This window comes from Neophocaena asiaeorientalis, unplaced genomic scaffold (genome assembly GCF_003031525.2).
Source record: "Neophocaena asiaeorientalis asiaeorientalis breed wild unplaced genomic scaffold, Neophocaena_asiaeorientalis_V1.1 scaffold136, whole genome shotgun sequence".
Classification (NCBI taxonomy): Eukaryota; Metazoa; Chordata; class Mammalia; order Artiodactyla; family Phocoenidae; genus Neophocaena; species Neophocaena asiaeorientalis.
In genome coordinates this window covers 8,441,860-8,467,816 of record NW_020185333.1, presented here as the reverse complement: position 1 = coordinate 8,467,816, position 25,957 = coordinate 8,441,860, and positions in this window count along the sequence as shown.

Genomic DNA, 25,957 nt, shown 5'->3' with positions numbered 1-25,957 from the left:
GTTTTATTAAGTGTCGGGATTGGGTAGGGTTGATGATTTTGGTTATATGCCCCTCACCACCACCACATCAGACACCTCGCTAGCAGGAAGTCACTTAGACCACTTACACACACTCTTTTTTTTCCCTGTCAAATCTTGTTTTGGTTTTGCCTGTGACTAGAAGAAAGCGTCTATTTCTGATATTAAAAGGGAAGATCATGAAGGCTTTACATTGCTATTTAATCTTTGTTGTTAATGAAAAACCAGATGTATTTTTAAAATATGGTTTTGTGACCAGAAAGCAAGGACGAGAGGCAGAGACTTCAGCCAGGAGATATGTGCAGCTTATATTTTCTATACTAATGAAAAGGAATATTCACATGAATAATACTTACCTATGAAATATAGATCAAAAGCTCTCTTACCAGTTGCAGGTGCATCTAAATAATGAGGAAAAATGAATTCAAAAATAAAAGGCAGAATTTTCGAAGGCATCCTCTGGGAAGTGACTAAGGCAATGAATACAATTGATTTCCTACGGTTCTTCCCCCTGTGCCTGTTCTCCCAATGACCTCTTTCCAATTTTCCATCTTACTCTCACAGGTCACCAGAAGATTGCTAAGAAGGCAATCAAAATTGTGAACATTGATTTTTTTTAATGTCCATAAAAGGATAAATGATAGGATTGTTTGAATTGAATGTCAACAGCAGAGAAAGAGAGAGAGAGAGAGAGAAGATGTAACTACCACCTGCCAAAATTAGTGTATTTCCTAAAGAAGCATTAGAAAAAAATGTTTATAAAAATTCTTAGGGAAAATAACCACTTCATTTCTTCTCAGTGGCTAAATATTGACCATCTTTTTTGCAGTTACAAAAAAAGAGAGAGAGAGAGGAATGAAGAAAAGCAAAGCTGTAAGTCTCTTTCCTTTTTCTCATGTTCTTCCTTACTTGGTTTTTAAAGCATTAAACAATTCTACTGTTGCATCAGTGTATGTAAAAAATAGCTAGAGAGTCTTTGCTCTGGGTCAGGTGCAAGGTTATTCTTGCATGAAATGAGCTATTCCTTGGCAGATTTAAAAATAACAAGTTGAGATGGCTCATTCAGCTTTCAAGCAAGCTTCTTATCTAAATTCTGATGTAGATAGCTTATCCTGTGCCTCTTAGCCATAATGCACCTGATGGAAACATTTTCTCCTACCTATGGATATTAACAGAGAATTATCACATATATTTTTAGTCTAATGTTGTAGGAAATCAATGTTATTGTGGAATTCAGATTACAATATGCACAATTAAGCCATTTTATTGGTAGAAAATGAAAAGGACTATATTATGTATCTGGAGTTTCCCTCATACACACTATAAATTGGCTGCTACTAGTTTGATCAACAAGTACTTTATATAAATATATGACTACAGTGCCTACTACAAAAGTAAGAAAAAATGGGTGTTTAACTTGGGTAAGAAAGGGAAGGGAATGCCTTTCAGAGAAAGTAATCTAGATCTTCCTTTGAAGGTCATGTCATGGAAGGAAGAACATACAAGTTGGGAGGTAAAGATTAAAGGGTGGGAAATGGAGCATACAGAGGAAGCATAGCAATAATCAGATTTCTGTGTCCAAGGGAAAGAAAAGTATCAGCCCCTATGCCAGAAAGTTCACATCAAAAATGACAAAATTCAACAGATATCAAAAACTAAATTATGGAAGTTTTAAATGATATAATTGGGAGTTTGTACTAATTCTGCAGTCAAAGGTAATTTGAAAGGTTATTGAAGAGGGTAAAGAGAAAATAAAATCAGTATCTGACATTATTGTGAAATGAGGAGACTAGTAGCAAGGCTCTTGTTAGGAGGCTGTTGACCTGGTTTGGATGTGTCCAGTTTAGAATCTGGTATGGTGTGGTAGCTCTAGCAAAAGGAAGAAATTAGGAGGAAGAAGGTTAGACATAATTTAAAGAAGAAGAAGGATCATGACCTTTGACTCTAATTGAATATGATTTTAAAGGGAAGTTAAAATAACATATCTGCACATACATGTATTTGATAAAAATAGAGAAGTCAGGAAAGGGAACGGACTTGGGATTAGAATGAGTCCATTTTTATACATCTAGGCTTGAGGCTATGGTAGGTGATAAAAGAGGTCTTTTTCATACACGCACCCCTATGTTCATAGCATCACTATTCACGATAGCCAAGTCATGGAAACAACCTAAATGTCTACCGACAGATGAATGAATAAAGAAGATGTGGTACATATATACAATGGAATACTACTCAGCCATAAAAAAGAATGAAATAATGCCATTTGAAGCAACATGAATGCAACTAGAGATTATCATACTAAGTAAAATAAGTCAGAAAGAGGAATACAAATACAATATGATATCACTTATATGTGGAATCTAAAATATGACACAAATGAACCTATCCACAAAACATAAACAGACTCACAGACATAGAGAACAGACTTGTGGTTGCCAAGGGGGAGGGGGTGGGGGAGGGAAGGACTGGGAATGTGGAATTAGCAGATGTAAACTTTTATATATAGGATGAAGAAACAATAAGGTCCTACTCTATAGCACAGGAAACTATATTCAATATCCTGTGATAAACCATAATGGATAAGAATATTAAAAAAAGAATGTCTATATGTGTATAGCTGAGTCACTTTGCTGTACAACAGAGATTGACACATTGTAAATCAACTATATTTCAATTTAAATTTTTTAATTTTTTTTTTAAATTTTAAAAAGGGTCTTTTTCGTAGAGGTTCACTGTCTTCTTCTATTGATAAATCATAATATCTACCAATATCTGCCTAAATAGTCACCAGTTTGATAGATGGGGAAACATCTTATGACAGAAGAAATCTCTGGATTAAGAAGATACAATGCTTCAACTCCATATACACAACCCCACTTAGTGATATAATAAATAGCCTTTAGTTAAACATACTAAGGCAGAATTCCATTCCCATGCAGACACTTCGGAATGTGAAGAAGAAAGCTTTTCCTTACACAGGGCCCAAATCTGTGTACCCTGAGATACCTCAATGACCTCAGTCCTGCATTTGGGACCGTAGAGAAAAATGCAAGTTTCCTTTTGGTTGAAAGCTCATCACAGTATATTAATTTGACAACATAGAGTCCCCTGAACCTTCTATTCTTTAGGATAAATGACCTTAAACTGGTCCTCAAGTTATCTGATTTTTATCCTTTCCCTTTTGGTATTTCTTCTCAGGCCATCTTCCACTTTATTTTTTATCTCTTAAAATAATAAATATATGTAAACTGGTAAAATATCGTGGTAAACTATGGACTTTGGGTGATTATGGTGTGTCAATGTGGGTACATCAATTGCAAAAAATTTACCACTCTGGTAGGGCATGTTGATAATGGGGGAAGCTATCCATGTGTGGGGCAAGGTGGCCATATGGAAAATATCTGTACCTTCTTCTCAATCTTGTTATGAACTTAAAACTGCTCTAAGAAAATAAAATCTGAAAAAATGATATTCAGACATGAATACTGTTGCAAATATAGTCCCATTACAGAGCATAGTTGGACTTAGCCATTTTACAGACTATGAGATTATTAAGGCAGCCTCTATGCCATTACTGTGGTCTGTCATATATAACTTCATATATAACACATAAAGAGGTGTGCTGAATCGGGATTTGAGAAGAATATTCTTATACTCTATGTGTTTTTTAGGTTTTTGTTTTTTCATACATAGCGGCTTCTAATATGTAATACTTAACTAGTTAGGGAAGCCTATCACTGTGGGAACAAAAACGTTTACTTGAAATCTGAAATGGAATGGATGGATTCATTCCAAAGAGGCCTTAATGATGTTCGTATCATAAAATCCATGTTAAAAATAGAAAAGGAGTTAAGCACAGCCATTAAAGCACAATGTGTGAAAATAAGTATTTAATACATGCTAGCTTTTCCAAATAGTGAAAAAATTGGGGAGGGGTGCTGAGATTGAAGGAAACTTCTTTATATCAGTGTAATTTAAATTAATAACCTAACATGTTAAAAGACAAAACTGAATCAGGTTAGGCCAGAAAAAGTGTGAATGAGCTTGAATTAATCACTTCTGATGGAACAAAAAAAAGACATAGCTGTGGAGGATTGAGCTATGTAGTGACTAAAGTTAATTGTAGGGACTTCCCTGGTGGCACAGTGGTTAAGAATCTGCAGGGGACAATGGGTACGAGCCCTGGTACGGGAAGATCCCACATACCAACTAAGCCCGTGTGCCACAACTACTGAACCTGCACTCTAGAGCCCGTGAGCCACAACTACTGAGCCCGTGTGCCACAACTACTGAAGCCTACACACCTAGAGCCTGTGCTCCGCAGCAAAAGAAGCCACCGCAATGAGAAGCCAGTGCACTGCAACAAAGAGTAGCCCCCACTTGCTGCAACTAGAGAAAGCCCGTGTGCAGCAATGAAGACCCAATGCAGCCAAAAGTAAATAAATAAAAATAAATAAATAAAGTTAATTGTAGAGGTTGGTGGTTCTTGGACTTCAGTGTAATTCACCCTGTTCATAGCCAGAAACCAGATTCATTTATAGTTTCTGATGTAAAGACATTAGAAGTATAGACGCTGTGGTGGGCAGAATAAGAATATTGATAACAGGCCCTGGAGATGGGCACTTACAAGTAAAGATTCCATAGGGTGCTAAAATTTCATTACCTTTGTCCTAAAAGTAGTCCCAGAAAATAGTGGATTACTTTCCCCCTGTTAGTAAAAAAGAAACAGTGTCTATAATTTCAGAAGGGAAAAAAAATGGCACCAAAACAATGGCTACCATATTTACCCTAGGATATAGAAGTCAGATTTTTCTTTCGGATCCCAATGAAATGATGAATAATTAAAAATCCTGTTCCATTCCCCAAACAGTGGAGGACCTGTACTTCTAATTATCTTCACTCACGAAATATATCATTATAGGCTTACAGAAGCAGAATTTTCAGGTGACAACTGTGTATAATAATAATGCAAGCGCTGACTATGTCAATAGTCATAATAACATTAACTTATTTTTTTATAAGTTTTGAAGTTTATTTGCAATTTAGGGAGACAAAAAGCATTATACCAAACACTTATTGTGAGGACCCATTTATCAAGTTGGACCTCAAGGGGCAGCAAGGGTAAGAAAGAGGGTTAATTTGACAGTAAACTGTTAAAGACCAGATAGAAAGGCAAATGAAACCATCAGGAGAACATTGCCCCAAAATATTTATTTGTCTGTCCATCAAACTATAAAATCAACGTGGAGGAGAAAAAAAGAGAGTGGTCTTAAGTTAAAAAAAAAAAAAAAAACTAAAGTATTCCTTTCTCAAAGTGTTGATATATCTTTTTTGATAGTTTTAATAGACCAACAATTTTGGCTGAAGCTATTTTTCTCCCATAACAGAATGTCTTTGAGTAGTAATGGGAAAAAAAAAAAGCTTTTAAAATTCTTTAATTTGTCTATGTAAAATAGCTGAATTGATTGCTTAATTTTATTTATTTATTTTAACATTAGAATACATTTTGCATTTATATAATAAAATATAGAAGACAATAAAAAATAAGTGAGCATTGCTACAAGCAACAACAGAAATGGTAGACATAAAATGATATACATTGTATAGTCTCTTTTTAAAAAATTCAAAACTGGGCAAAAAAAATTTATGGTGAAGATAATGGTTACTTTGGGGGCAGAAAGCAGGGGTCATGACCAGGAAATGGTACAAGGAAGGCTTCTGAGGTGCTGGGAAAGTTCTGTTTCTTGATCTGAGTACTGGTTATACTAGTGGGAGTTCAGATAACTCACATAAGTCATTAAGTTTATAATTAAACTTAATGACTTATGCACTTTCCTCTGTGTTATAAGTTATTAAGAAAGCTAAGACAAAAGCCTTATTTAGTTCATTAAGATCAACAGTTGGCAAAGAATTATTGAATATTATTTTAGACACCTGCAAAGTTCAAGGAACTGTCTTAGGTGATCAAAGATTCCAAGTCCATTCCACTATCAAATGATTGCTTAATTTTAAATCAAAATGTTATCATTAAACATTGACATTTCAATTTTATTTAATGAATATTTATTGAACATCTTTTATGTACAAATGGAGGTATGTTGGTATACAAAGTAAACAAGAAAAAGTATTGTATTCAAAATTTTTTGGTGTCAAGTAGTAAAAATCAAACTCAAATCAGTTTAAGTAAAATTATGAGGGAAGGGAGTACAGGGAATGGTGCTTTTGACTCAGGCCTAACTGGTTTCCAGGAGCTCAAACATCCATTGTGTTGGTCCTGTTTGTAAGCAAGCTCTCCCCAGGTGGTAGCAAGTTAGCCACTGGCAGTTCTAACCTTTCCTCATTCTCACAGCTTATTATCCCTGTGAAAAGAGTCTCCCTTGCCCAGTTAGTTTGAGGAAGCTCCCAGAGAAGGCTCTGATTATGTTGGCTTTTATCAATAATCCATCTCAACCAGGAAGTAGAAGGGCTAAATAGGGGGGCCTTACTCCAGCGGCATGAAGTGGGAATGTAGTGGGGAGGTCTAGATGCTAACTAGACAAAAACTAAGTGTTCCCTCAGATATCTCGTGGTTACAAGAAGTCTATATGTAAGATGAATAAGATCTCATTTTAGCCCCCATTCTACTGACCACTGGTTTCTTCTACTTGCCCAGCTACTCCTTGTCTTCTGCTGCCTCCTCCTCTTGAGGTGATTTCTAATGTGGAACTAACTAGTGTTCTACCCTTTACTCACCTCCTGCCCTTTCCCACTCACAACATCTCTTTAAATGATCTCACCTGTTCTCATGGACTTAAATACCATCCATATATCCTTTCTAAATACCTATCTCCAACTCTGACCTTTCCCTGCAACATCAGACTCATATATCCAAATGTGTGTTTAATATTTCCACATGAATGTTTAATAAACCTAAAACAGAACTTTTGATAATCATTGACTCTCAAACCCACTTCTGTTAACAAACGCAAGTTCGTGTGCCCCATACACAGTGAGGCCAAACAAACTGAAACGTCGGAGTTTGAAGCAGAGAAAGGTTTATTGCAGGGTCAAGCAAGGAGAACCAGTGGCTCGTGCTCAAAAAACCCCGAACTCCCCAAGGGTTTCAGTAAAGCATTTTTAAAGGCAAGGTGAGGGAGGGGTGTCCCAGAGTGTGTGATCAGCTCCTGCACAATTCTCTGATTGGTTGGTGGTGATCAATCCTTAGGTGCCACAAGGTCTGGGGGCTATGTGCTCATGACCATCAAGTAGTTAATTTCTTTCATTCAGTGGTGGTTTTAGCATCTGAAAAACTCAGGAAATATGCGTCAGATGCTATTATCTAGGTACTTCAGGGAGGAGCTAAAGCAGAGGATATGGGGGAGGGGTCTGTCCCGGGAAGACCCCATAGGGTCCTGCTTGGTTACATTTCCTCCCTTGAGTCCCCCACCCCCGCCATTAATCAACAGCATTGCAACTCATGCAAATACTTAAGACAAAAATCTAGAAATTATTCTTGACACTGTTTCTTTCTTCATCCTTCAAATCCACATTATTGGAAAGTCATGTAAAATCTACTTTCAAAACTTATTCCAAATTCATCCTCTCTCTCCATCTCTGCTATTAATAGCTCAGCCCAAGAAACTATTGTCTTTTGGCTCCACTATGAGCATTCTAATTGATCTTCTTTGCTTTCCTGTATCTTGTTCTCAGGAGAACAGCCAGAATATCTTGTAAAAGTGTAACTTAGTTTACATCACACAAAATTCTCATATCTCATTCAATTTCCCTTCTCACTTGGAGTAAAAGCCCTCACCTCTAGTATTACCTACAAGGCCTACTTAATTGGGCCCCCGTTATTTCAGATTTCATCTTAGACCATTCCTATCCCTCACCCACACTAGCTCATTCTTGCCTTAGGGGTTTCATTCCAGTTTCTCCTTTTGCCTCTTTCCCTTCATCTTCTCAGAACCTATCCCTTCTAGTCAGCTATCAGTTTAAATGTCATCTGTGCAAAGTGTTGCTGTCTAGGAAAAACTTACCTGTTATTTCTCTACTATTCACTCAATACTTCTGTACTCTAAGTGTGTGGGAGTTTTTCCACATCAGGCAATTCTCCAACTGTGATGGACACCAATTGGCTGTCCTACAATTCAGTTCTGACACCATATACCTGGAGATAGCATCAGATCCCACAGGTTAGAGGCTCAGTCTTGTTAGACTGCCCCACCTCTCCCCCACCTCAGACGCTGATCATAAATCTAGGTTGATACCTGTACTCCTGACTGGCTAGGTATCAGATGTTCCCATGACCTCCCCTCCTCAGGTTTGATTAATTTGCTTGAGCAGCTCACAAAACTCAAGAAAACTGTTTACTGATTAGATTTCCCATTTATTATTACAAAGGATATTAAAGGATAGGAATGAACATTCAGATGAAGAAATACACAGGGTGAGGTCCAGAAGGGTCCGGAGCACAGGAGCTCCTGTCCCTGTGGAGTTTTAGGTGCACCAAACTTGTCCACCAACCCAGAGCCCTTTGAAACTTCATCCCTTTTGTGTTTTTAATGGAGGCTTCATTAAGTAGGCATGGTTGATTAAATCATTGGCCACTGGTGATTAAGTTACTCTCTATCCCCTCTCCCCATCTTGGAGGTGAGAAGGGGTGTGGGGTGAAGCTGATCTAATCACTTCTAATCACCTCCAATCACTTGGTTTGTTCCCCTGGCAATCAGCCCCCATCCTTCCGGACTTTCCAAAACTCTCCTCATTAGCATAAATATGGTGTGGTTGAAAGGGGCTTGTTCTGAATAACAAAAGACACCTTTACAGCTCTAATTACTTAAGAAATTCCAAGACTTTGGGGAGCTGGTTGCCAAGACAGGGCAAAGACCAAATATGTATTTATTATAAATCTCAATATCACAGCTGTTCTCCAATTACTTAATCAAAAATGGCCACCCAACCTCACACTACTACAGGAGTCTGCAATTTTTTTTTTTTCTGTAAAGGACCAGGTAGCAAATATTTTAGGCTTTGCTGGCCATATGTTCTCAGTTACAACTAATTGACTGGTGTCGCAGCAGGAAAGCAGCCATAGGTAATATGTAAATAAATGCGTGTGGCTCTGTTCCCATAAAACTTTATCTGCAAAAAGAGGTCAACATAGTTTACTAATGCCTGCTCAATTACATCAGACTGTTTTGATTCTCTGCTTTTTATTTGTGCGCTGTGTTTTCCCTCATTCAAATTTAAACTCTGAGAACAGCAGCACCATCATTTATCTCACTCCTTGTTACTTTACTAACACCTAACAACTGGAGCAGAGAGGGAGCTTGAAAATACTTATCGAATGAATGAATGAAACTGGTATGTTAAATTTAAAACACTACAGAAAAACCAAACACCACCTCAGAGTGTTTACCTAATTGTTCATTAGGGCAGGAAAGATTAGGAAATTATTACTATCAATAGATGATTTTACTATTTAAAAGTTTGTATTTATCCTTTAGGTACAATTATACCTTGTAATGACAGAAAGACAAAGGGAAGTTTAAATTATGTTTCCACAATACGTATCTTACAAATTCTTTTTTTTTTTTTTTAACTTTACATTAAGGTACTTCTCTTAGGTCAATGGTTCTCAACCTAAGGTGATTCTGTACCTCCCCCACGCCCCTCCAGGGACCTATGACAATGTCTGGAGATGTTTTTGATTATCACAACTTGGGGGTACCACTAACATCTAGATGATAGTAACTGGGGATGTTGCTAATTATGCTACAATGCACAGGACAAACACCCACAGCAAAAAATGATCTGGTCCAAAATGCAACAGTGCTGAGATTAAGAAACCCTGCCTTAGGTTTATTTCCCATGGATATAGGACTTTGTTTTTAGGGAAATTTTTATGGAATTTGAGAAAGCTATCTAAATCTGTAGATGAGTTTTGAAAATTTGTGAGAAGGCAGGTTGTATTTCTTTAAAGCCATAACTTTTGTATGAGATGGAAAGCAGTTCTGAAGGGTACATTTCACTTGGGGAAAAAAAAAAAAAAAGACAAACCTCACTGTCACATTTGTATTCCAAGAACATTCAGCCAACCTGATAACCTCCTTAGAGGGTTCAGATTTCAGACTGCCTGCTCATGGACTCACACAAGGTTAAGTGCCTACTACATTTCATGATATTCATTGACTAAATGACAACAATGAAAGTAAATTTGAGTTGACATCCTATGGCAGCAACAAAACAGGAAAGGAAGGAAGGAGCATTCCAAGGGCACGAACAATACAGCAAGTATCCTTTTATAGTTTCCATGTGAGCCGGTGACTTTGTTGTTATGTGCTGATACCGTCCATTGTTGAGTTAAGCTGGCCCTATGCCACAATATCTCAAGTTAAGCTCAGACAAACAATAGCTATAGTCTCTTGATACTTAATGCTAGAGGTAATTTTTAACTATCTTCTAATTTTTTTAGATCTCAACAGAACATAGTAAGAATCTGTTGGTCTGAATACAGACCTATTATTGAGGAATATAACCCTATTTCATAACCATTGACTCACAGTTACCTAACAGCTACACACACACACACACACACACACACACACACACACACACTAAGCTTTAGAAGGCCCTTTGCTGCTCTCTTTTTCTATTTGCCTCCTATCACCTAGTCTACAGATTTCAGACTGAGAGTCATTCTAGTGGGAGAAGCACTTCCCTAGAAACACTGAAATCACTCCTTTTACTGTAGCCTCAAATGGAAATAGGTATCTCCCCTTCACAGTGCTTGTCACATTTGTTACATTTTAAAATTTATATTTGTTTGTATTATCAAATAGCCCAGCAGCCTTCCTCAATAGAGTATAATCTATCTGTTTCTGTTCAGTATTTTATCCCCAGCACTTAGCTTGGTTTCTGACACATAACAGGATATCAAATATTTGTTAAAAGTATGAATAAAAATTAAGCTCATCTTTTCAACACATCAGTTCACCCCAAAACACATTTCTAAATTCTCTCATTCTGTTGGTGTTCCCATCATCTCCTAAACCCGAGGCCCAAATTTTCAGACTTCTTTGGCTTCTCTCTTTCTCTCTTGCTACCCACATCTAATTGTTTGCCAGGTATCATTGATTCTACCTCCAGAGCACATTTCCCACAAACCTTCTCAATGCCATTACCACTACTTCCTGGTGCAGGTCCACCCCATCCTATCTCTGGGCTATTGCAAAATCACCCTGTTGGGTTTCAGATCTAATCTCTTCTTACCTCAATTTTTCTTCCAGCCTTCCAAAAACACTGTTCATGTTGCTCCTGTGATCAAAAATGACTTTAGGATTCTTAACTTTCTGTTCAATATAGCAACCAGCATGCAGGTTCTCTATGATCTTGACTCAATGAACTTGACACATTAACTTGAAACATTCTCTTTCTAACATCCTATATTCCAATCAAACTGAAATATTTTGTGTACCCAACACCCAGTACCCAGTGGTACTCATGTTTACCACTTCCAGGACTTTATCTCTTATACTTTCCTATTACTTCTTGTCCTTCAAGTACAAATTCTACTTTCCTTTTCTAGACTACATTTTTACATCCAGGGACTCTTATTTATCATTGCATAGACTACAGTGATTAACATCAGGGCTTTGGACATAAATAATGCTCAACAGATATATTTAATGAATTATTTCATTCCTTTCTCTTTTTTCTATGCAGCTTTAGTCTATAAAGGGGAAATATTTTCTTATGTATTTTATTTTGTTCTTTCAGAGATTTTCCATGCCTTTTTTTTTTTTTTTGAAAAGGCAGCCCCCAAATAAGATTTTATGAAGTCTTTCTCCCTTACCTTTTAAGAATGCTTCATTTAAGAAAAAACTGAGAAAGTAATAAGAGCAGGATTTTGAAATTATTATCTAGGAACAATGAGCACAAACACTTGTTAAAGATTTGTGCTTTTCTCTACTCAAAGATGACATGCAATTCATAAACTGGTCAAAGACTGGATAGGGATGAAGTTTATCTAACTTAACAATATATACTGTCAGTAGTAAAATAGTAGCCCTAGAAAACTTTACATTGGCTTTTACTGCAATATTAATCTTTCATTTCAGGAAATACCTTAACTGTTTTTGAGGACGTTAAACACGAGTGTTCTAGACACTTTAAGCTAAGACAGTTTACCACAGTATTGACTGTATTTATTTCTGTGGTAGTCAGCCTAGAAACTATGATTCTGAATTGCTAACACCATAGATTTTTTTTTCTTTTCTGAAAAACAACTGAAGTTTTAAAAATAGTGTTTTTAATAATTATACTCTACCAAATGTTTTGCCCATATTTTCTAGTTTTACATTTTAAAGCAGATTTGTCTTCCATTTAAATATTCTTTCTAAATAAACCATATAAGTATATATTACAATTTTTACTAAGCAGATATTCACTTCTTTCTTTATCTTAAATTTCTTATATAGTTTATTGCTCCAAGCCATAGGCACACACACACACTATGTATAGTATAAAAGATTTATAGATTAAAAGAAGAATATAAATGTACATAGTATGAAGTTTAAATACCATTTTTAAAGCACCATCACATATAAAAATCATGGTGGTAAAACCACAAACTAACCAATCCATGGAAATCTTTCTTTTTAAGTTTCAAGCCTTTTCCAAACAGAATTTAAAGCCACTGAAGACCTTTCTGTGGAGTAAACTTAATGTGCATGTGTGGAAGTATCTAAAAATAAAATAATCCCATTTTTGCACCATTTCAAATTTAACTCTTGTGGTCATGAAACCTACAGTGCAAGTCATCTTTCAAAATTGAGATGTGGTATGGAAACTGACCATTATCCGTTAAGATGCCTTAGTATATGGCAAGAGGAAAGTTTATTTACTTAAAAGTGAAACTACAGCAAAGAAATCCTACATTATTGAGTTTATTTTAACATCAATTTAATGGTTATTTATTAATTTCTTCTCACTTAGGTAAAGGTAATTTATGAAATAAAAAACATTATTTAAAACATTGATGATTAGGAAAATGTTGAGGAGAAGGCCTTATTTTTGGAACAGCTGAATTGAATTAATAGAATATCTCACTCGATAACAGCAGTGACAACTATTATTATTACTTATGCACTTGGCAGCATTTTATAGTTTTTATATTTTAGTTTATGGAAGTTTTTCGTAGCATACAGATTTGCCTTGGGTATAAGTAACTAACATCTTGACACTTATTAGCTTGCATTCTTGAATATTTACCATGTACTATGCAAAGTATTGTGCTTGTATTTTCTCAGATAATCCCCTAATTCTTACAACACCCCTGTGAAGCAGGTGCTATGAACCCGCTTTAAAGAAACTGATGTATAGAAATTAAGTAGTTTGCCCAAATCACACAGCTAGAAAGTAGCAAAACTTCGATTCAAACTCAGGCTTTTTGGAGTCCAGAGCCCATGCTTCAAACTCTCTTACAATACTGCCTCCCTAAACTAGGCTTTCCTGACCTAAGACACAACATTTAATCCTAACAACAATGACAAGAAGCAGAAAATATTATTTCTATATTAAAAATTGAAGTTGTGCCTCAAACACATCAGCTTCCAACTAAGTGTTGAAGATACAAATCAAGTTTTGTCTAAATTTAGAACCATGCTGTTTTCACCATACTAGTCCAACTGGACTTTCAGCTAGCATGGAAATGATCTCCCTTGGTTGTCCAATAAAGTAGTCACTAGCACATGTGGCTGGTGAACACTTAAAAGTTGGCTAATGCTAGTGAAAAACTACATTTAAAATTTTACTTTATTTTATTTATCTTTTTGACTCCCATCGCCCATTTCTCCCACCCCCCAGCCCCTTGCCTCTGGCAACCAACAATCTGTTCTGTATCTTTGATTTGAGCTTGTTTTCGTTTTTTAAGATTCCACATATAAAAGAGATCACTTTATATATAAACTAGATAACAATAAGGATAATAATATAGCACAGGGAACTATATTCAGTATCTTGTAATAATCTATAATGGAAAAGAAGCTGAAGAAGAATATAAAACTGAATCACTTTCCTGTACACCTAAAACTAACACAACATTGTAAATCAACTATACCTCAATCAAAAAACAACAACAGGGCTTCCCTGGTGGCGCAGTGGTTGAGAGTCCGCCTGCCGATGCAGGGGACGTGGGTTCGTGCCCCGGTCCGGGAGGATCCCACATGCCGCGGAGCGGCTGGGCCCGTGAGCCATGGACGCTGAGCCTGCGCGTCCGGAGCCTGTGCTCCGCAATGGGAGAGGCCACAACAGTGAGAGGCCCGCGTACCGCAAAAAAAACAACAACAACAACAAAAAAAGGGATCATACAGTATTTGCCAATCTTTGTCTAACTTACTTTTTTTTAAAGCTTGGGCATGCCAAGATTTATTTATTTGGCCACAAGGAGCAGCTTGCAGGATCTCAGTTCCCTGACCAGGGATTGAACCTGGGGTCACGGCAGTGAAAGCCCAGAATCCTAACCACTAGGCCACCAGGGAATTCCCACGACTTATTTCATTTAGCATAATGCTCCCAGGGTCCATCCACGTTGTTGCAAATGGCAAGGTGCCATTCTTTACAGGCTGTATAATAGTCCCTTGTTTATATATATCACATCTTTTTTATTCATTCACCCATCAGTGGACACTTAGATTGCTTCCATGCCTTGGCTGCTGTAAACAATGCTGCAATGAACATGGGAGTGCAGATATCTTTTCAAGTTAGTGTTTTTATTTATTTTGGATAAATACTCAAAAGTGGAATTGCTGGATCGTATGATATTTCTATCGGCACCAATTTACATTCCCACCAACAGTGCACGAGGGTTCCATTTTCTCCACATCCTTACCAACACTTGTTATTTCTTGTCTTTTTAATAATATCTGTTCTGACAGGTGTGAGGTGATAGCTCATTGTGGTATTGATTTGCATTTCCCCTGATGATTAATGATGTTGAGCACATTTTCATTACATTTTCAAATTAATTACATTAAAATTCAAACAAATGCCCTATGTGGCCAATGGCTACTTTATTGACCAGCACAATCATGACTACACTCAATTCTACTGACCTCCTAAGCAATATATAGACACTTATGGAAAAAAGTTAAATGAACTTAATTTTTAAATAAACTCAAATTTAAATAAATTCAGTTATTTCTCACTAGTTAATTCTTTAACTCAACATAAACTGGTATTTCCAAGTAAAGTAACCCAGCCATATCCAATGTAGAACTCAAAAATCTTTTCTTCTCAGTTCTTGCTCTAAGGTGCCTTTTTTCCCCTAGTTGCTTTACTTTAACTTCCTTTACTTCAAGTTCTATTTACTTTAACTTCCTTTCAAATTACTTAAAAGTAAAAAAATTATATATATGCAAACTTTAAATCACGTTGAAAAATACTTTTTCTTACCATACATCCTTGCTAGTCTCCCCCTTTATTTTTCAACACCTAGAAAATGTGAAATCAGTCTCCAATCTTTCTGCAGTAAATCTGTTTCATATTTCATGCTGTGACATTCACAGATCAGCAAATCCCAATTTAGAAGAACAGAAGTCAGAGATAAGGCATTTCAGTCAAAAGGGGACTGAATTTAATGTCCTGGTTCCTAGTCTGGGCAAACAACCCAAGGAATGAAGTTTCCAGTTTTCCACTCTTTCAGTAACATGAGAAAAGAATCCAAACATCTACAAAATTAAATGTTTCCCCAGGGTAAGGTCTACAACAAAAGTTATTGGTGGGCTTCCCTGGTGGTGCAGTGGTTGAGAGTCCGCCTGCCTATGCAGGGGACACGGGTTCGTGCCCCGGTCCGGGAAGATCCCACATGCCGTGGAGTGGCTGGGCCCGTGAGCCATGGCCACTGAGCCTGCGCGTCCGGAGCCTGTGCTCCGCAACGGGAGAGGCCACAACAGTGAGAGGCCCGCGTACCACAAAAAAAAAAAAAAAAAAAAGGTTATTGGTATTAGAGCTGCCTCAGTACCAGCTTAAGCTACCTACCTAAAATGAAGGATGCTGAAGCAGCTGCCCTTGCAAACATCACAGAACACAAGGTTACACCAAGATGTTATGTCTTAGAACTAGTCTTAGAATCTGATGGGACGATATCCAGACTTCTGAGAATCAGCAAATAAAACAACTTCTCTTTAAGCCTGTAGAATTCCTACAGATCATCTCTATGCTACTTCCTTTCCTTCTGTCTTACTCTGCTTCCAGAATTCAGAGTACTCCAAAAGTCACCTGATCATTAAAATGTATTAGTCTATAGGAATACACATTCATACCTGATGAAGAGCTTCTATTATGCACATTTCCCTGATTTTTCTTAGAATTCAAGTACCTTAGTGGAAACTTTGATTAAAATCTGATATCATTGGAGACAGCATTATCTATCTACATGATTCAAAAACCAAGCACCCTTATCCCTGTCATAATCATTTCCTTTAGGTTCTTTTTTTCTTTTTAAGATTAGGATTAAGCAAAACTTTCATAATATAGTTCACATATCAACAGATGGAGATAATTTCAAAATTATTAGCCACATTTCTCATCACTCACCTCTCCTGACCTCATGTAGATTTTATTATTAAATTAGATTGATTAGAGGTAAACTTTATAGGTTTTTCACTTGTGTTAAAATCCTGACTCTAATTCTTGTAAACTGTGGCCTTGGTCAAGTTGTTTTAGTCCTCTCAGCCTTGGTTTTCTTTTTCTGGAAAATGGGTTTAATAATGGTACTTACTACATGGAGCTGCTGTGAGAATTAAATGAGATAGTTTATGTGAAGTACTTAATATAAGACTTGACATACTGAAAATACTTAATAAATGGTATTATTATCTTTCAATTGTTAACGCATATAAAAACATGTAGGAAAACTAAGGATCATTAATAAGAACACATTTTAGTCTACTTAAATGTAGAGCAATACACGGTAATAATATTCAGTGGAAACAAGGGAGAACTTAAGTTGAGTAAAATGACCAAGTTTGAAATTTTACTTGTTACTTTAACTTTACTTTTACTTTCTCATAGTTCTAAGATTAAGTTCTTACCCAAGCTAACAAAGAATATTTGAGTATTAGTTATGAGAAAAAAATCTTTGTGAGCATCTATAAAGAACTGAACCTAAAAACAGGCAGCTAATCACTGAAAATATACTTTTCCTACTACTTAAGAATAATCAAACATGAATCAAAAATAATTACAATTGTTTTGAGCCTTTACCTGGAGCTAGTTAATGCCAATTTGTATATTTTCAAGAAAGAAATAATCCTCAGTGAATAAAGCAGAAATGAAGCACTACTTCTTATTGATCAGAAAATTCTCCTCTCTGGTTTTATTTTTTATATGTATTCAAAGAAGCCTTCTTAAAGTCTAAACCAAGACTCCAGAGTCAAGATGAGGTGAAACACAAACCTCTTGACCAGATGTAAGGGGTAATTAGACCGGACCTCTGTGTGTAGTTAGGTCACAATCAACAATAATGATAAGGCCTATTTTGACATACACCCTAAACTCAGAGATTATCTCAAAGCTGCATCTTCTTTATAAATTTCAGCATACAGTCCTGCAACATCTTCATCCAATTCTGTTTTCCAGAATTTCACAGGACAATCTTTACTTTTATCTTTGTGAAAATACAGTCATGATGATACTATGACATATAAGCCTAACTTGTTCACTCTTATTTTCTAGAATAAAACAGGAAAAAAGCAGGCTAAAGAAGGCAACGAAAATGGAATTATAAAATAATAATGTGTATCTTTTTTTTTAAAACATCTTTATTGGAGTATAATTGCTTTACAATGGTGTGTTAGTTTCTGCTTTATAACAAAGTGAATCAGCTATTATCTTTTCTATTTACATACTAATTTACTACACTGTGAACATTTCGGCACATATTGAATTGTAAGCAATCAGAATATGGCAGGTTCTTCAAAATATACAGCCTAAGATATATAAATACAAAGGATTTTGATAAAAATTGAAAATACTATTCAAAGCAATAAAATCCATTTCAGGACTGACTTAATAACCTATCTGGAAACCAAAAATAAGTTTTCATAGAATCTAAGTTCCATCTTCATTATATTAGCTTTTTCAGAAGAGTTTAAAAAATGGCAATAAATTATTTCGGAAAACTATATAACATATTAAAAGACAACTTTGCAATACACTTGCAAATACCTAGGAGAAGTCAAGGTAAATTATTCTCATTTGGATCTCACTGTTGTGGCCTCTCCCGTTGCAGAGCACAGGCTACGGACGTGCAGGCTCAGCGGCCATGGCTCACGGGCCCAGCCGCTCCGCGGCATGTGGGATCTTCGCGAACCGGGGCACGAACCCGTGTCCCCTGCCTCGGCAGGCTAACTCTCAACCACTGCGCCACCAGGGAAGCCCTTCACTGCATGCTTTTGTCTTAACTTTAAATACAAAATTTAATATGAAATTGTCAAAATGTTAAATATGGCTCTTAAGAAACACAATACACCATTTGAACCCTTCTCTTTCAGAGAACTCTGATTTTTGTTTAAGGTAATAATGTGTCCAGCTAAAGACAGACTCCCTGGCAGTTGGAAGTGGCTTTGCAACCCAGTACTAGACTAGATGTAGGAGAAGACCCTAAGGGAAGGATTCCTTCCTAAATAAAATGGCAAATCTTGCTAGGATAAAGCACTTTTGCCACTTGCATTTTCCATTGCTTTCTGCCTGGAACATGATGGCTAGAGGTATAAGATCAACTTACAAACATGAGGATAGAAACGTATATCTTTCACATGGTGGAGACAGGAAAAAGGAGCCTGAGGAGTTGATGACATCATGAAGCTACCTCATCAGTCTGGACTGCTACCCTCAGACAACTTGTTACGAGAGAAAAATGGACATCCTAACGGATTAAGCCCCTATAGGTTGTGCTCTCTGTGGAAAGCAGACAAATGCAAACAATGGATTACAAACAGTAGAAAATGACAAACATTATAAACAGTGACATTTAATTATTTGGCCAAGATCAATTACAGAATAAAAGATGACAATGTGGAAAAATGGAAAAGAGAAATAATGATTCCATATTTTTAATTTGTGTGTGTTGTGTTCTGTAATCAGTCTGTTACAAAATATAACTTTAGCATTTTTGCAAATTTTCAGTCATTCCAAAATGTGTTTTAATGGCCTAATGCAGGCTACTCGATTTACAAGTAGGCAGTAAACCCTTTCCCAATTTCCTCAAATCCAAAGCAGATTCACAGAAATTATAAAAGTCCTTAGGTTAAAATTATCAAATTGGAGCTACTGGCCTATAGACAAAATTGACTTTTCATTCTCTGGTAATGATCTCTTTACATGATAGATAAACATATGATATGGCAATCGAATTTCTAGTATTTGTAAATTAAAAGCATTTGCAAACACTAATGAAGAAATAATTTCACGTATGATAATTTCAAAAATGAGATTGTAAAAGAAGCATGAGGTGTTGCTTCATGATACGTCAATATTACTTTGATTTTTTAAATAAAATCTTTATTCTTTGGTTTATATTTATACAACTCACATTTTGATACTGTAAGTAAATGAAATTTACTATTTCCTGTGAAAAATATTAGAGGTGAAGAGACATAAAGTGGAAGAATGCAGGTCCTTGAATCCCCAGATAGAGGAAAGTCACTGATGTGGGAATGATAAACATTAGAATCAGAATATTACATGAATAAGAAACTTCTATGATGTTAAGAGACTAAAATTTGGAAGTTTGTTATTTGTTAGTCAATTGTCAAAACGTTTCATAAAAGTGATTTAATAAAATTCATATTTAGCAAATAAGTTAAAGTAAAATTCTGATTTTTCTGTGGATTAGTTATGATATTCTGATATGCATGCATTTTCTAATTAAATCTCAAAGATAAAGTTTAACATCATTACATTATTTCTTCTATATGTTTTAAAAACTTTAACTTCTATGATATTCCCTTATAAAACCCAATTAATTTTTGTCGGTTTGAAATTTAACTATTGAAGCCAGAGAATACATTACAGAAGCTATTATAATTCAAGAATATTTTTTTCTGCAAATGAATGGTCATAACGGAAATTTACAATTTAAAAACTAATTAAATGGAAGTATGTTCTAGTAATCGATGTTCTAGTAATTTTGCTGGTGAGCAAAATTCTGTTAATATATGTCAGACCATATTTCATTTGACATTTGCCTGAAATTATATTATCTGTGATTACAATTATGATATTATGACCAGAACCAATAGCTATTTCTTTTATATAAATAATTAGAATTTTATTTTAAAGCTTCTGTAACTCAATTCTTAAAAATAAAATGGGTGCAATGTAAAAGTTGTGTTAGTACCAAAAATCTCAGTGGCCTTACTACTTTTTGATAAAAGTAGAGAAATATTTATTCTGATATATCTTATGATATATTTAGATCCTTGGAGGCAGGGATCTATTTTATCTATCTATTCACATATACATATAAATATGCCCACAGATACAATGTTTGGTCTTCCATCTGACCCCTACTCAGAGTATGGGTATGGAGCTTCTACAGTCTGTTTGCTCAACAAAACCCCACTTATACACTGTCTCTTTTCTTGAAATGAGCACCAGATTCATACATGACACTAGCAGTATGTCTGTGTTATGTGTTTATGTCTGTATAAATTGTGCATTTATATATGGAAAAGGATAGATGAGAACTCAACATGTTTGGGTGTCCCACCTTCTTGGAGACACTTGTTATAGAAAAGTGAAAAACTACAGGTCTCTGCCTGCAAGCATCTTACAGCACTAACAAACATTTTTTGGTAATAATAATTAGTGCTTATCTTAAGGGTATAATGATATATTTGCTTTTAGCATTAACAATTATTTTAATGTAGAGTTTTACTGCTTTTTGTGTTGAAAAGAATCAATCGTTAAATTATGTTTACTCAAGGAAAAAGACTTGCAACTTGTCTAGTTGCTATGGGAACTGCATTCTTTTGTTCACTAAATTAACCTACGCAAGAAAAGAAACTTCGTAAATGGTTAAGGCAATATATACTTATTAAATAAAATTTGGAAAATACTAAATAGTATTTTTAAAATGCCACCCATAATTATTTCACCAAACATACTCTGTTAATATTTTGAGATGCTTCCCTTTTATTTCACTGCACACATTTTTTGTTGTGGTAGTGGTATTTGAATCATTTGCACATTTTTGCATCACTGTTTTCCAGTTAACATTATAGCATACTTTTTTCACTAAAGTTATATTTCAAAAAGAGAGACACACACACAAAGTACATAAGATTATATGTTCTTTAAATATCATTTTGCCGTCTTGCATGTTAATGCCTTTAAAACAATCTGTGATAAAGTGCATTTATATTCCTTCTCCAACTGTTCTTTATAACACATTTGCTCTCAAAAATTACCCCATTCTGTAGTTCAGAATCCATTTTACTTCATCATCACTTAACATATTGCCGTATATGGGCAGGCTTTTTACAAGGTTTACTCATGGTTATGTGTCAGACTAACTTCTAACACAAACGTAATTTTGGAGAAATTATCTGTGGTGATTATGCCACATATCTATTCCTCTCTGTTCATATATCCCTCTCTATGAGTGTTCTTTCTCCTTTGGCTCCAATTTTCATTCACTTACTCATTTGGTGAATATTTATGGAGCATTTAACAAGCCAGGCGTTGTGCTAGACACTGGGCTATAATGGTGAGTAGGGCACAGTTTTGACAATCAATTACTATATAATGTGATAAGTGCTGACTGGCACAAGTAGAAGGTATTTTGGCAAAAGTAGTAAAGGTCTGTCTTAGAGGATCAAGAATAGCTTTCTTGAGAACATGGCTTTATCAAATGGAATACTGCCAGGTTAGGGTATGACTGATGGCCAGAAAAGGAAGATCTAGATATTATAAAGAACTTCCTTGAACACAGCCTTCAGGGTGTTAGTGCGCCACGGCTAGCTGGGAGGGAGTCCGGGGAAAAGTCTGGACCTGCCGAAGAGGCAAGAGACTTTTTCTTCCCTCTTTGTTTCCTGGTGCGTGAGGAGAGGGGATTAAGAGCGCTGCTTAAAGGAGCTCCAGAGACGGGTGCGAGCCGCGGCTAAAAGCGCGGATTCCGGAGATGGGCATGAGACGCTAAGGCCGCTGCTGCTGCCACCAAGAAGCCTGTGTGCGAGCACAGGTCACTATCCACACCCGCCTTCCGCGGAGCCTGTGGAGCCCGCCACTGCCAGGGTCCTGGGATCCAGGGACAACTCCCCCGGGAGAACGCATGGCGCACCTCAGGCTGGGGCAACGTCACGCCGGCCTCTGCCACCGCAGGCCCGCCCCGCCCTCTGTGCCCCTCCCTCCCCCCCAGCCTGAGTGAGCCAGAGCCCCCGAATCGGAGGCTCCTTTAACCCCGTCCTATCTGAGCGATATTAGATCACTCCCTAACACCATACACAAAAATAAGCTCAAAATGGATTAAAGACCTAAATGTAAGGCCAGATACTATCAAACTCTTAGAGAAAAACATACGCAGAACACTCTATGACATAAATCAAAGCAAGTTCCTTTTTGACCCATGTCCTAGAGAAATGGAAATAAAAACAAAAATAAACAAATGGGACCTAATGAAACTTCAAAGTTTTTGCACAGCAAAGGGAACCATAAACAAGACCAAAAGACAACCCTCAGAATGGGAGAAAATATTTGCAAATGAAGCAACTGATGAAGGATTAGTCTCAAAAATTTATAAGCAGGTCATGCAGCTCAATTACAAAAAACAAACAACCCAATCCAAAAATGGGCAGAAGACCTAAATAGACGTTTCTCCAAAGAAGATATACAGACTGCCAGCAAACACATGAAAGAATGCTCAACATCATTGATCATTAGAGAAATGCAAATCAAAACTACAATGAGATATCATCTCACACCAGTCAGAATTTGGATACACCTAGAGTCTGCCATACAGAGTGAAGTCAGAAAGAGAAAGACAAATACCGTCTGGTAACACATATATATGGAATTTAAGGAAAAATCATGTCATGAAGAACCTAGGGGTAATACAGCAATAAAGACACAGACCTACTAGAGAATGGACTTGAGGATATGAGGAGGGGGAAGGGTAAGCTGTGACAAAGCGTGAGAGAGGCAGGGACATATATACACTACCAAACGTAAGGTAGATCGCTAGTGGGAAGCAGCCGCATAGCACAGGGAGATCAGCTCGGTGCTTTGTGACCGCCTAGAGGGGTGGGATAGGGAGGGTGGGAGGGAAGGAGACGCAAGAGGGAACAGATATGGGAACATATGTATATGTATAACTGATTCACTTTGTTATAAAGCAGACACTAACACACCATTGTAAAGCAATTATACTCCAATAAAGATGTAAAAAAGTAAAAATAAAATAAATAAAAGAACTTCCTCAAGCATAAATTTGGTAACTCAGTTAAATTCAGGAATTTACATTCTATACCTGGGATAATGCATGGTGTTAAGAAAAGTGTAATGAATATTCAGTCAAAGATTAAGGCAGGAAAGGAGCTGGGCAAATTCATTTAGCCACTGCTAATTTAGATACTGCTTCAGAAAACTGCCCCAGGCATAGGCTGCCCAATACGTAGTGCCTGATGGACATAGCAAGCTCCCACGAACATATGTGTTCATTGATATCAGGTGGTTTAGCGTAGTGGCTACAGTAAGGCAGCAGAATTCTGGAAAATGCCGGACATTAGGAGAAGTTTCTATACATAGGAGAACAGCAACAGGAAGTATGGAGACGGGACATAGACTGGGAAAGGTCCATATCCCTCAGCTTTGAATTCAGTAGTATTCACTGCCAGACAGAAAAACATTGGTGTCTAGAGGAATTAATATATAACTGAATCTTAGGGGAGGAAACCCAGGCTGAATTCTAATAGCCTGGCTCAACTTGAAGCACATGGAAGGCTATATTATCCAGAATGGAACACATTTCAAGCATGAGCTATACTGAATTGGTGATGTGGTTAGGAATATTCTTTTCTTCCCAAATAAAGTACGCTTGCAGACACAGTAAGTTCTTTTTCTCCATCTATAGTCCTTCAAAATAGAGTCCCACACTATCAAGTTTTAGTATCAATATTATTTTCAGTAAAATGCTGTTAAATATTAATTCTCTGACAGTAAAGAGGAAAACTTAAGTTAAAAAGTATTGTCAGAGAGGCACACTATCCCACAAGATTCCCAGTTTTATTAAATTAGAGGAGCCGGGATCTTTGGAAAGCAGCTTGTGGGACTTCTGAGAAGTGTCTGGGGAAGAGCAGGTCTCTATACTGCTATTTACACTGGTCTGTGAGCTCTGATAGTAGGTGTTGATTTTGTGGATTCATGACATACAAGCTTAGGAACCGAGTAAACTTTTGAGAACAATTTTCTCCCTAAGTTCCATTATGGTAAATCATTTTTGCTGATGGTCTTCAAAAAAGAATCTGAGAAGGACATGAGAAATTCCCACAGATTATTTATCTCAGGAATTCACTTCCTGACTCAAGAATCCCAGTCTATTAAGCAATAGGCAGAAGCGGACGAACGGTATCTACGACTCTTGTGAGCAGTCACATGCACGAACTTCCTCTGATCAAGAATTTCCCCTGACCTTGCAATCCTCTCAAAGTTCTTTATTTTATTATTGTTTATAAAAACGAGTTGCCCAATTAATATATGTTCAATATAAAACATTTTGAAGGTTCAGATTAAATGCAAAGAGGGAGGAAATATCTAACCGTAACTACATTGACTTTTTCAATTTAACATGTCAGGGACCTAAGTTTTTTGAGAGTCAGTATTTGTAAGATTAAAACTGCCCAAGGCAGAGCAGAGAATCTGAGTCTCCTATATTTTTTGGGGGTCGGGAGCTCTTCTTTTAGCTATAAAATTATTCAGAGCAGTGAAATAGAATTGCTACTGACCTGAACAGCAAGTGGATTTTCTACTCTTGAGCTTTCAAGGGCCAGTATAGTTTCTCACCAAACCTATGTAATGATTAGGAAAAGGCTATTTCTGATACTATGGCTCATTCACACAACGGATCATCATGCTTGCATTATGATAAAAATAAATTAGTTCTTTATTCACGAATATGAAACAATATTAAAGATGTATTAATTAAAAACAGAATTAAACTTCATAATAGGTTACGATGTGTTTATGTTTGTGTTAGACAGGTAGGTCTTTTTTCCAGTAGAATATACAAAAAAACTAATAGCTGATGACAGTAGTTCCTTAAGGGTGGGTTGGGAGAGAGGAAGGCTGGAGAGGATGCAGAACATGGGTACTGGTGGCTGGGGAGGGAGGAAGACTTAATTCTTATTTCACTGCCTTTCTTCTGTTGGATATTTTTACTATATAAATATATTGCTATTTTTACTATATAAATATTTTGCTATTTTTATTAAAAACTAGTTAAATAAACATATCACTCCATATGCCTTAGCGAATGGTATAGATTTTAATCTAAAACTTACTCCTTTAGCATATGATTGTTATATCATATCCAAATAATTTTAACATTGAACCTATAAATTACGATTTTTATAATCGTACTCCTTGAAAATAAAAGCAAAAGAGCATTTCACACCAAATATACTTTACATAACAGTTCCACTTCGAAAGTTACTTTTTCAGTTTTTGAAAAATCCAATCTGCTCCTATAGCACCTTTTAACTAGCTCTGAAATATTCCAAAAGAAGTGTGATCTGATTGTCTCATAGGGGCCTCAAGCTAAAAAGGTCCAGAATTAAATTCGGTATTTTTCTCCACTCACTGACCCATCAGCTCCCTTTCCTGTTGTGTTTCTAATCTAAGCAAAAGGCTCTACCCTTAATTATTCCATCTCCTCCGCCGCATCCTGTCAAACTGA